This window comes from Musca domestica, unplaced genomic scaffold, assembly GCF_030504385.1.
Source record: "Musca domestica strain aabys unplaced genomic scaffold, Musca_domestica.polishedcontigs.V.1.1 29, whole genome shotgun sequence".
In the NCBI taxonomy this organism is placed as follows: domain Eukaryota; kingdom Metazoa; phylum Arthropoda; class Insecta; order Diptera; family Muscidae; genus Musca; species Musca domestica.
The window spans coordinates 7,251,562-7,265,920 of NW_026712296.1; positions in this window are offsets into that span (position 1 = coordinate 7,251,562).

The following is a 14,359-nucleotide window of genomic DNA, read 5'->3' on the forward strand; positions in this document are numbered from 1 at the left end:
ATTCGTGGTGCTGGATAAGTACTTTTTTTGTCAAAGGCTGTAGTAACAATTCCGAACTTCAAATACGAAATTGGAAAAAATTCCGGTGAATAATATAGCTAATATCATCAAAATACCGAACAAAGGAAGGTACCGTTGTATGGGGGTTATACTAAGACGTGGACCTGCATAGACAATTTTCCGTTGGAGATTGTAGTACCCATTACGAACTTCAAATACGAAATATGGCGCAACTCCGGTGAAAAATGAAATTGGAAATACCGAATATCTCGAGGTAGCATTGTATGGGTGATATGCTAAAACGTAGACCTATATTGACAATTCTCTTCCAGGTGGTAAAATTACTCAGAGGGAACTCCTTGTATGGATTTTCAGACTATTCCATAGAAAATAGGGGGTTCCATTGTATGGGGTCTATATGATATCATGGATCTATATAGAAAGTTCTCTTTCAAGGATAAAGTAATCACAGAGAACTCCTTGTATAGAATTTCAGGAAATGCCATTGAAAAATGTGGCTACAATCATCAAATTTACCGAACCGTATGTACGTTGCATAGAGGATATCGTGAACCTATATAGACAATTCTCTTCCAGGAGGTAAAATACTCAGTAAGAACTCCTTGTGTGGATTTTGAGACAATTCATCAAATATGGGGGGTAGCGTTACATGGGGGCCATACGATATCATGGGTCAATATGGCCCACAGACAGGGCAAAATAGTCTTAGACTTTAGTTGTTTGACAAGGGATGTAGAACCAATTATGAACCCCTAATACCGAATCAAAAACAATTTCTTTGGAAAATGTGGCTTTAATCCGAATATTGGGAGCTATATGAAATCGTGGACCTAATTGCTTTAAGTTTTGATTTCATACAATTTTTTTAATAATGTCCACCAATAAGTCATACACACATCAAAAAGTCTTAAAGTGGAATTGGTTTTAGTCAACTTTGGTTTGATAAGTCAGAATCGAAAAATCGACCTCGGTGTGCAGACATCTAGATGTTGCCGTCTCAATCGGTCCGGTTTTTTCATCCGATTTCACTAGAAAAATGGAAGTGGACCCAATATTCAATTCCGATAATGAAAATATTTTGAAAGATTTTCTTTACCTCAAGACATATTTTTTACTTGTTTCTTTATAACTGACTGAAATGTTGTTTTCACTCGACAAATTTACGAAAGAACAAAAAACACTTAAAACAATGATGAAGCCACTTTAAAATTTTACGATTTCTTTTTTACTTTTATTTATTTTTAATAAAAAACGAATTGCCTCGAAATGGAAAAATTCAAAGGCAGATCATAAATATTGCAGCAACTCCAATTGTCTTATGTCTCAATAAAATATATTATATCCCAAAATTTTAAGCACAGTGGGTTCTATATAATACCCTCTTTCCAAGATATATTATCTGATAATTCTACAATGTTGAAGTTGCTTGCTAGGGAGTAAAAATTTTTTTTTTTTTACACATTACTAATATGTTGAAAATAATGGATTATTTAATTTTCAAGTAATAAGTAAAGTCGGCATGAATTGTGCAAAACCGAAGCTTGTGGGTTCGTGACTCTGTGTCGAAAATCAAAGAAAGATTTCCAGTTTTAAGGATAAGGAACGATTCTCTTAATGAAATGCTAAAATAGGTACAAGTTGCAGATTCTTTCACATAAAGGAACAAAAGATAAAATTATCGCGACTGCAGATCGTCTTTGAAGAACCCCTAAAGTGTTAAACCATATGATTTGGGCGCAAAAAAATTAATACTTTATGCTGTGTTGTTTAGCGGATTCTAATAGATATTAGAATATTATTCTGTAGAAATAAATTATTCGATTTTATTACTTTTCTCATATTTCCCTACTGAATTAGAGATATGAGAAAAAGTGATAAAACCGAATATTTTTTTTCTACAGAATAATATTTCAATATCTATTAGAATCAACTAAACAACACAGCACAAAATAAATATTTTTTGCGCCCAAAACATATGGTTCAACACTTTAGGGGTACTTCAAAGACTTTTCGAAATAGTTGTCTGTTTTCTAAGATTATTTTGGGAAAGAGGGCAGAATCCTTAATTTAAAATAATCGAGGGTACGAAATTCCATTTTCATTAGGCAAATAAGATAAATTCCAACTTAATTTGCAAATATTGAAATATTAAAAATTGTTTGTATTCAACTATTTTGAAAGAGGAAAGAAAGAAAGGAGGAGTGAATAGATAAACATTCACAATTCAGTGAGAATAAATAATTTATTATATTAATTTTTAGTAATTACTTTTTTGGACACACACAAACACACTTTTCATGAAAACCCCACCCTAGTTTATGTTTCAATGTAATCATCTACAAACTCATACACCTACATACACACACAAATACACCTTAAATATTTACTAAGTGTAATGAGTATACAGTCCTTTTTTATACGTGAATCAATAACAAAATAAAATACACACACTAAAATCTGAAACATAGTATTAGCCATAATTGAAAAAAAGTATTGAAACAAAATGTTAAAGTAATGCAAAAAAGTAGGTATGCATTTAATGTTTAAAATCAACAATTTACAAAGAATATTAAAAAAACTAACATAAAATAACATATGCAATTACGAAAAAAAAATTTAATTATTTCTAGGCTACTTTATGTATCCGAGAGCTATATTATTCTAATTTATATGGATGCCAATTACACTTATTGGTCATTTCTTTAGACAGGATCGCACCTCAAAAAGACAGCTTAAAAGTTGGATAATGCAGAATGAATTTGTTTAATAAGTTTATACCCGACAACACATAGTTGGGGGTATTATGAGTTTGATAGGGCCAAAAATTGTGCAACACCTCGAAATATTGGTCCTGCACACAGGATGTAATGTATGGATCTTCCTATCTCGCCGAGCTAAGTGGATTTAGCTATGTATTTCCGTCAGTCCAGTGTTAATTTGAAATCACGCTAAATATCGCATTTATGGCCCAATCCTCACGAAATTTCGCATTGAGTTAGGGGTGAAGTCAGCATAGAAAAAATATTTAGGGATTAAAATGGACCAAAAACAGGAAAAAATTCTGATTTTTAAGTTGCTCTACAGGTCCCAATTATATACCAAATACGAACATTTCCATTAAACCGCTAAAATTTTTTTTCAGCCTATTAAGAAATACACGAAATGACCACTTCTGGCCGTTAAATTGACGCTGATATCCGATATAGCGCTTGAAGATCAAAATATAGAAAATCTTATATATCAAAGAAGGGGATGTTAGTTAGACCTCTTATAACTCAAGAACGGCTGGACGGATTTTGACAATTTTCACCAATTCAGAATGGTCTTTTGGCAGAAAAGAATAATATCTACAAAAATCTTCCAAAATATTATGACAAAAATATGCATATTTTTTTATTTTTGTCACATTTGTTATCCTATGAGGTTTGTATACCCTACACCACATGGTGGTAAGGGTATTATGTATTTGTACATTTCTTCGTAACATGGTGAAGGAAGTGAGATAGACCAACAGTTACTTTTAAGGATCTTTGTAAAAGATCGGTTTAGATTTGGATACAGCTCCCATATATATCTTTAACCGATATCAGGTTTATTGTGCGCCAGATGACTAATATCAGATATGTGCAGCCCAAATATACAGATATGTGCAATCCAAATGAACTGAATCTTGGCACTTCCGACCGAATTCAGTCCAGAAGCAAACAATTTGGTGAAAATCGGTTCAGATATAGCTATAGCTCACATACATATGTTTCCTCCGATTTGGTGTTTAAGTCCCTTACTTACTCCACTACAATCATCTTTGGTATCAGATAAAGCTATGAAATAAATATTTAAAATTTTGTCAAAATTGGTTCAGATTTGCTTTTAGCTCCCATATATATCTTTATCCGATTTCAGGTTAATTATGAACCAAATGGCTAATATCAGTCCAGTTGGACTGAATTTTGGCACTTCTGACCAAACTCAATGTAAAAGCAAGTACTTCACATTTTTTAAAACTACAGTTCTCAGCTAAGGAGTAACAGACATGGATTTTTTATGAGATTATAGTTGAGGACTGCGCTGAAGCCTAGTATTTTGTGTGGTTATCGGATAACATTTAGCTGGTGAAATTGATTACATTTTGTGTGAAAAAAATCCTAAATTTGAGCTCGAGGTTTCAGTCAAAAGCCAAGATAAAACTTTTGCAGGACTATGTGACATTATTTCAAGAATGAAAATAAAATTTACAATATACTTGGAAAACAATGTTTAATTTGAAACTTCCGTTTTTCCGAACGAGCGAATTATGTATTTGACGCAGTAGGGACATCTGCCTCCGATCCTTTTTTAGAGAAGCAATTAGGTTCATTATTAGCTTTCATCATGTAGTAGATATGTTGATATGTCTTAAGGGAATCTTCATTCATTCAAAAGGATTGTAGATCTCATAATAAATAGAGAATCATATGACCAAGAAATTGTGAATATAAATCCATGTTTAGACATGGTCTTCATATAGCGTTTCCCTTAAGTTTGAAAAAATTTAAGATTTTAGATACATTTTTTATGAAAATGATTTATAATTTGGTATTCTGTGTTCTTAATGGCTACCTGATGGCTTCACAAAAGATTTTACGATATGGGTTCACAATTTTTCGCCCTCAGCCATATAGTTAGAGAAGGTATAGATCATTTCACTCATCGAAATGACAATATTAAGTCCTTTGGATCAAATCCGTTTCAGGATATTCGGAGTCGATCTAGCGATATCCGTCCGCCTGTCCACCTGTCTGTCTGGCTAGCTGGCTGGGGCGCACAATAACTCTCGAAGGGAGTACCCGATTTGATCCAAACTTGGTACATCGTAATATTATTGTCAAACTTAGATCGAGCTCGGAGATGGGCAATATCTGTCCACTCTTTCTGGTACCTCCCCCAAAAAATGTCAACATTAATTTTTATTAACCCAAAAAAATGTCAACATTTATTGTTATTAACCTTCTGGTACCTCCCTCGAAAATGGGTCAAAATTTTGAGTATCCATGAAGCTCATATGTCATTGCACATATCATTTGTTCTCATTGAATATAAGTTTCCTCCAATTTTGTATCCACAGTTCGTTATCGTTAAAAATATTGCCCAGTATTCCCAGATTTAGGGTATTTTAAAGCATTTAATTAATTAATGTTTTCCATATTAAATTCAAGTTACACTTAACGCTTCTTTAAATTTTGTAGTTCATAACTTATTCCATTTTATTAAAATTTTGGCTGCGGTCTCCAAAAGTATTCTAGATATAATTCAATATGTTATATACACAAATACATATGCACATATACAAAAAATATGTGAAAAACGAGAACCTATTATCATTAATTAATTATTCATTTCTGAATAAATCTGTATAATTGTCATTAATAAATGACTAGAAAACTGAACATCTCTCTGCAACATTTCACCATTAAAATTAAAAAAAGAAATCAGCATCATAAAAAATATAAATATTTTAAATAAATGCATTTATACTTAAAAAGTATTGATAAACTAAAATAACAAACAAAAAATAATAATAATAATTTTTTATAATTTGTTTACATAAATGTAACTGAAGTGAAAACTACAACAAAGTAAATTATGTGAAATGGAAAATTGTATAAGTAATAATGTAGCTGTAATGATCATAAATATTACAACAATTATTATTTGTTAAGTAAATAAAAACAAACCAGTCTAGTCCTAAGGCAATAAATAATGATACAAATACATTTAAATAGGAATCTCATAACGGAATGAAAAAAAAAAACAAACGTATTCAAATCAGAAATACAATTTTAAAATTACCAATGCATTAATTGAACAGACAGACAGACAATGAGATAAATGCATCAATTGACACAAAACGAACTTAAACTTTAATGTAAACATAAAATCTGAAACATAAATAAAGTAACTGAAAAATATAAATGTCAATGAAATGCATTGATTTTAATTTTACAAAACCTGGAGGTTGGGAGTACTATGTATCGTGGGAACAGGTAAGTGTAAATATTTAATACTAGCGTTTAAACAGTTCGGGTAGGCCTTTTAAGTAGTAAATGTGAACAATTTGTTCAGTTTGACAAACATTTTTAATAAAAACTTCATGCATCGTACTAAATTTTCAGACTTTCACTGTTTTATATATTATTCAAGTTTTTCATTTTCGCAAAGAATTATAGGCAAATGTTTACCTTTTCCACAAAAATTTCTTCAAAATCCGCTAGGATATTAGTAATACTATGGCACAATGGACCCACAGCCAATTTTTCTGTCCAAAACAATTTTGACGTATCCATATGTAAACCTGAGAAATCAACAGCGAATTCAATATCAACGCATATCCAAAAAAATCTACATCTCTCCATCCTAGACACCAATAGTGATTCAAAATTACTACCATTTTCTACTTTTCAAACAATTATAGCATGCATATGCAAAACCACTACCATCCCAATATACCAAAAATCCAATACAGCTTGAGAATAATATTATAAAACAAGTAAGCAAAGGCTATAGTAGTGCGGGGCCGACCATGTGATACCCTACAACACTACAATATGTTAGAAGCCCCTTATGTCCGAGTCCATTTTGGAATATTTTGCTTTTGAAATTATGTCATGGAGCACTGCCCAGATATTACCCTTAACGTTTTGACAAGGGACATTTGCTTAATAATTACGGACTCCATCGTGCTGTTAGTTGTTGTGGTGAATTTTACAGCTACATATACCAATGTTTATCCAAAATGATAGAATTCTTCCCTGTTCTTAACTCTCTTCAATTGTGTGAGCAGGAAATTTTTTCTGTTTTTGGTTCATTTGAAGCCATAAATATTTTGCGATCAACTCCAAAAGCAAGAGGTCCCTCTGTATCACCAAATTTAACCAGCATCATAAAAAATATAAATATTTTAAATAAATGCATTTATACTTAAAAAGTATTGATAAACTAAAATAACAAACAAAAAATAATAATAATAATTTTTTATAATTTGTTTACATAAATGTAACTGAAGTGAAAACTACAACAAAGTAAATTATGTGAAATGGAAAATTGTATAAGTAATAATGTAGCTGTAATGATCATAAATATTACAACAATTATTATTTGTTAAGTAAATAAAAACAAACCAGTCTAGTCCTAAGGCAATAAATAATGATACAAATACATTTAAATAGGAATCTCATAACGGAATGAAAAAAAAAAACAAACGTATTCAAATCAGAAATACAATTTTAAAATTACCAATGCATTAATTGAACAGACAGACAGACAATGAGATAAATGCATCAATTGACACAAAACGAACTTAAACTTTAATGTAAACATAAAATCTGAAACATAAATAAAGTAACTGAAAAATATAAATGTCAATGAAATGCATTGATTTTAATTTTACAAAACCTGGAGGTTGGGAGTACTATGTATCGTGGGAACAGGTAAGTGTAAATATTTAATACTAGCGTTTAAACAGTTCGGGTAGGCCTTTTAAGTAGTAAATGTGAACAATTTGTTCAGTTTGACAAACATTTTTAATAAAAACTTCATGCATCGTACTAAATTTTCAGACTTTCACTGTTTTATATATTATTCAAGTTTTTCATTTTCGCAAAGAATTATAGGCAAATGTTTACCTTTTCCACAAAAATTTCTTCAAAATCCGCTAGGATATTAGTAATACTATGGCACAATGGACCCACAGCCAATTTTTCTGTCCAAAACAATTTTGACGTATCCATATGTAAACCTGAGAAATCAACAGCGAATTCAATATCAACGCATATCCAAAAAAATCTACATCTCTCCATCCTAGACACCAATAGTGATTCAAAATTACTACCATTTTCTACTTTTCAAACAATTATAGCATGCATATGCAAAACCACTACCATCCCAATATACCAAAAATCCAATACAGCTTGAGAATAATATTATAAAACAAGTAAGCAAAGGCTATAGTAGTGCGGGGCCGACCATGTGATACCCTACAACACTACAATATGTTAGAAGCCCCTTATGTCCGAGTCCATTTTGGAATATTTTGCTTTTGAAATTATGTCATGGAGCACTGCCCAGATATTACCCTTAACGTTTTGACAAGGGACATTTGCTTAATAATTACGGACTCCATCGTGCTGTTAGTTGTTGTGGTGAATTTTACAGCTACATATACCAATGTTTATCCAAAATGATAGAATTCTTCCCTGTTCTTAACTCTCTTCAATTGTGTGAGCAGGAAATTTTTTCTGTTTTTGGTTCATTTGAAGCCATAAATATTTTGCGATCAACTCCAAAAGCAAGAGGTCCCTCTGTATCACCAAATTTAAACATTCGCGGTGTAATAGAAAATTTGACTTTTATATAACACAAATGTTATGGTCTATTTCACCCACTAAATATTACCCGATGACCATCAAAATTGGAAGGCTTCTGCCCAGCCCTAAGCTCTAGCCCCATGCTAACTTCTGCTTCGATTGGTCTATAATTGCGACCTGTAGATCAGCTGCAAAATCATGAAATTTTTCAGTTTTTGGTCCATTTCAACCCCTATATATTATGCGATCATCTTCAAAAGAAATAGGGTTCTATTCTGACCGTAACCCCATCTACATTTTAAATTTCGTGAAGATCGGCCCAAAATTGCGACCTTTAGAGTGATTACAAACATGGACAGACGGACAGACGGACGGACGGACATACAGAGCTAGATCGACTCAGCTCGGCGAGATAGAAAGATCCATATATACTTTCCTATGTGGGAAACCAATATTTCGAGGTGTTACATAATTTTTGGCCCAATCAAACTTATAATACCTCCAACACATAGTGTTGTAGGGTATAAATATAATTTTTCAACAATGCTTGAGAGACACTTATGTTCCACAAACTTTTCTCAAATCTGTCCTTAGTTGACAAATTAGTTTTGATTTTTTGTGAAAATTGTCAGCAAGAAATTATTTTCTTTGATAAAAAAAAAAACAAAATCGCTCGAATTTAGGACACATTTCTGCACCAAAGGGTGCTTAAAGTATGCATGAATAATAAATCCGAGAATCTTTGACATATATTATTTCAATCCCATTTCGGATTGGAAGCATCAAAAAAGTTGCAGGAATTCAATAGATGTGTAGTCTTAGAGGAATAGGTGCAGAAGCTCAAATAAGGGAGAAGAAAGCGTCATGGTATCAAGGCCACATGAGGCAGTGACTACTGGGATGTCCATCAAGAAAAATTTGAAAAATGATTAAAAATTAATATTTTATACTATTACAAGAATAAGCTTTATATAATATTATTTTCGTAAGCTTATTCTACAATTTCAAGTATAAGCTTATAAATAAGGGTTCCGTTTCGATTATTCTATACTTGTTACACAAATATTTTTCAATGTTTTCCCAAGATTTTCTCAAGCTTAAAGCTTATGTTCATAAGCTTATTGTAATATTATTCTCAAGCCATTTTGGTATGTTGGGATATCTCGACACCAGAAACAAAGACATAGAACTATAAAGATTGGACAAAATGCATATGGGCTTTAATTTTTCCATCAGGTAATAGATGGCAGGCGACATAAGAGAAATGCATTGGAAATTTTAGAAAAATATGAGAGCATGTGTATCATTTCTGACACTTTTTCCGCGTATTTCTGCCAATTTTCGGCGATATCGGAATAACATATTTTTCTAAAATTTTCAATGCATTTCTGTTAAGTTGCCTGCCATCTATTACCTGATGGAAAAATTAAAGCCCATATGCATTTTGTCCAGTCTTTATAGTTTTATGTCTTTGTCCCATCTTATTATATTATATGTCTTTGTATTATATGTCTTTGCCAGAAACCAACAGACACCTCAAATCAAATTTCCGGGGCTCCATCTCTATACATTCACACAATACCAAATTCAGTAACATTTCGTACTTTCGAACAATTCCAATATAAATTTCCAAAACCACTGTCATATCTTAACCACAGACACCAGCAGTGACACTATATAAAATTTGAGGATTTCAGCTATATTCCTTCACCTAATACCAGATTTAATACTATTTAGCACTTTACGGTGTAATAATTGTAAACATTTCTAAAACTACATCTATACCTCAACACCTGGTACTAACGGAGGCCACAGCTATATTCCTTCACCTAATACCAGATTTAATACTTTTCGGTATATTGATTGTAAACATTTTAAAAGCACATCTATATCTCAACCCCTGATACCAACAGAGGCCCCAATATCAAATTTGAGAAATTCAGCTATATTTCTTCACCCAACACCCAATTTAGTACCACTTAGAACTTTTCGAACAATTATAGGAAACATTTCCAAAACCATTTCCATATCTTAACCACAGACACCAACACTAACATCTATATTAAATTATAGAATTTCAGCTCTATTCCTTCACCCAATACCAAAATTTGTACCATTTAGTAATTTTCGCACAAATATAGGATGTATTTCCAAATCTCAAACACATATACCATCAGAAATCTAAATATCACATTTCATAAATATATCTCCATCCCTTCACCCAATACTAAATGTAGTACCATTGAGTACTTTTCGTACAAGTACAGTACACATTTCCGGAATCATCTTCATATGTCAAGGCTACACATATACAAGGCTACATTAATACAAAATTTTAGATTTCAAACACTATTCGTTCACTAAATACCACATATAGAACTATGTAGTACTTTTCGCACACTTAGTAAACATTTCCCAAATCACCTTCATATATCAAACTTAGTTCAAGATTAAATAAGGTAAATTTTCTGGTTAAATGGAAAAGAAAATTGCCGAAAATACAGGGTGAGATGAAAAAACTGCAACCAACTCCAGACTGCTGTCATTTCTAGGCCACTCGTCCGGCAGCTGTTAAAAATTTTCCAGTGACAGCTCATTATATTGTTTATAAGCGTACAAAAGCATTTTGGTGAGAAATTTCCAGAAAGAAAGTTATTCGTGATGGAATTCAAGCGTGATAGTGTGATTTCCTTATATTTGGCAGGAAAACCACAAGTGGTTATCGTTAGAGCACCCCAGCATTTAAATATGAATAAATCTTTTGTGTCTCGTACCATTGCTCGTTATCGTGATACTGGTAGTGAAGCCCGACGCTAAGGAAGTGGACGGAAGAAAACAGCAACATGAACAAAAATGGTTCGAAAAGTACAGAAGCGACTTGATCTAAACCCGCGTCGCAGTGACCGAAAAATGGCTCGTGAGTTGAACATATCGCAATATTCCATTCGGCAAAGACTCAAAAGAGCTAAAGAGCGAAAGTGGTGAACTGCCAAATTTGGCTTTCTCTAATGAGAAAACATGTGTTGTCCAGCAGTTTGTAAACAAACAAAATGATCGTGTTTATTTGCCAAAGAGGTCATCTGAAAATGTACACCTTCGGTTGGCCACCAGAACTCAAGCTCCGGCCATGGTGATAGTGTGGGCCGTCATAACAGCCGATGATCGCTCATATTAGTCGACCGTGGCATCAGAATAAATGCCGAATATTATCGCGAAAATATCCTAGAGGGTGTATAAATGCGTTGGACACGCAATCATTTTGGCCGCAGACCAACAGGACTCAGCACCATCGCACTTAACACGCGCCACCCAATATGGGTTATGAAATGAGTTCCTCGTTTCATTTCCAGCGCACAATGGCCACCAAAATATCCGGATATCAATCCGTTGGACTATTGTGTCTGGAGTATTTAGGAAAGCAAGGTTGGCACTAAAAATGCCAAGGTGTCGATCACCTCAAGCAAGCGCTTTGCCGGGAATGGGCCAAAATACCGCATAGCAACATTCGAGCAACGTGTGGCGGTTTCATTGGTCGTTTGTAGGCCATAATTCGTACCTAATGTGACCAATTCGTACAAATCTAAGCTTAATCTAAAATTTCATGCTATTTCCGATATTTTTGGCTTTCATTCAATAAAATTTAAAAAAAAAAATTGTAAAAATTATGGCGTTTGACTTTGTTGTTGTTTTTTTTATCCCACCCTGTAATTGCCTTGTATAAATACAATAGGCAAGTTCAAAAGAAACGGGTAAATTTGCATGCGATAAACTCGCCTAATCTATATCTGGACTTTAGTTGCATTCTTTGATTCTCATACGCCTACGCGCCATGACTACTCTTTTATATGTAGGGATAATAGACACAAATTAAATGCACTTATTCCGAATTGCGGTCGCATGCAAATTTCTAACAAGATTTCTCTGATGTCGCTCAAAGTCCTTCAAACTTATGTACAATATGATTTAAAATATTTAAAAATGTTTAGTCCAATATATCATGCCACCGCAGATTATTTTTTCCACAAAATGTTGTGAATTTGAATTGGGATTTCGGGGTGTTGAGGAAATATAAAAAACTTTGCCAAATATAAAAAACTTTGCCAAATGTTCAAAAATTATAATAGCTTTCGATTTTTATGGCGAATATACTAAAAATCAGTAATTGACCTGGAGAACATGTATTAGTTCATAAACAGATGAAAATATATTTTGAAAACAAATGGCAATTGAAATTTCTATCATAATTATTAAAATTATGTGTGTAAAATTGTCACAAAATTTTACTGGTTGTTGGCCTTTTAGACCACAAGAAAAGAACGACGAGTCTGTAATTTGTGTGTTTGGAATTTACACACATGAAAGAGAAACCCCTATTAATAACAGCTGCAACGAAATCGTCGAATAAGCCTCTAACGGGAAAACTGTAAACTACAGCGTATCGTCAGAAATCACCCCTATTTCGCATAATGGAAACTTCTAAATAAGTAAAAGCTATAAGCGCAAAGCTTTACAGATTAATCGTACAACTTTTCTTGGGAAATGCTGGCATTGAAGAGCTTTCGTTAACGTAGAAACAAGCGCATGTTCATAAGGGAAGACCGCTTTAACATAGACTAAAAAATAAATAGAAGACGAGAGCTTTTATTTCCTGTCCCTAATAGATGTCAGCTACACAGTTTTTATGTACTCAAATTACAGCATATAAAAATCAACTATATCATAAGAATAGACAAATAAAGGTATAGACTAAAAAGTTGTCTCATCTGTTATCTTCGAAAAAAAGTGATTCAATAGATGTCGTTCATGCTGTGAGAGAGCATAAGTCTATTCAAGTATTTCTCTCAAAATTAAAAATATTGAATTTATTTCTGATTTATTATTATTTACCAATTGAAAACAAAACAGTGACTTTGTTTATATTCTCATTACCCAACTATGTCATGAAATAAAAAAATATAGAACTTAAAAAGCAGAAAAATGACTAATTGTTTTCGAAGTCGAGTGACTTTACTAGTCCTGACATAGACAAATGAAAATATAGACAACGAAAAGTTAGTTTTGTCTTTTTTTCCAGATGGCTCTCATCATGTTTTGCATAGTCAACATGCTGATTTACGCGTTCAAGCCACTCGACTTCGAAAACACATTTATCGTTTTTCAAGAATTTCACTGGAATATTCCTATATTTTTCGATGTCATCACGTTCTTTTCACATTTCTTTTATTATGAAATAATTTTCAACTGGCAAATATCCTACAGTTTTTGTTATTTTTAACGTTTTAGAATTGAGTGACTTCAATATTCCCACTCAAACCCCTGAAACTATATGAACGACATCTGCTGATTCGATTTTTTTCGAAGATAAACGGTGAGAGCATTTCGTTGTCTATATTTTCATTTGTCTATGGTCCTGAGCGATTTTACTGTCACAATGATCAACAATGGTGACCTCTGTCGGGAGGTGTAAACTTTAATACTTTTTATACCCTACACCACAAGGTGGTCAGGGTATTATGTCTTTGTGCATTTTTTTGTAACAGACAGAAGGAAACGAGATAGACCCATAGTTCCTTTTGATGATCTGCATAGAATCACATTCTGAGTCGATTTATGCATGTCCGTCCGTCCGTCTGTCCATGTATTTTTGTAAACAAAGTACATGTCGCATTTATTGCCCGATCCAGATGAAATTTTGCACAGATCATTTGTTTGGCCCAAGGACGAACCCTATTGAAATTGGAGATAATCGGTCAAAATTTAGATATAGCTCCTATATATATTTTCGTCCGATTTGCCATTTATTGTGCACCAAACGTGTAATATCAGCCCGAATTGTATGGAATTTTGCATATACACCCATATTAGGCCTGAAAATATGTGTGACAAATTTGATCGAAATCGGTTCAGATATAGCTATAGCTCCCATATATATTGTTCATCCGATTTGTTATTTTTGTCCACCGACGCCGGGAAATGTGGGGAAATGTATCAAATAC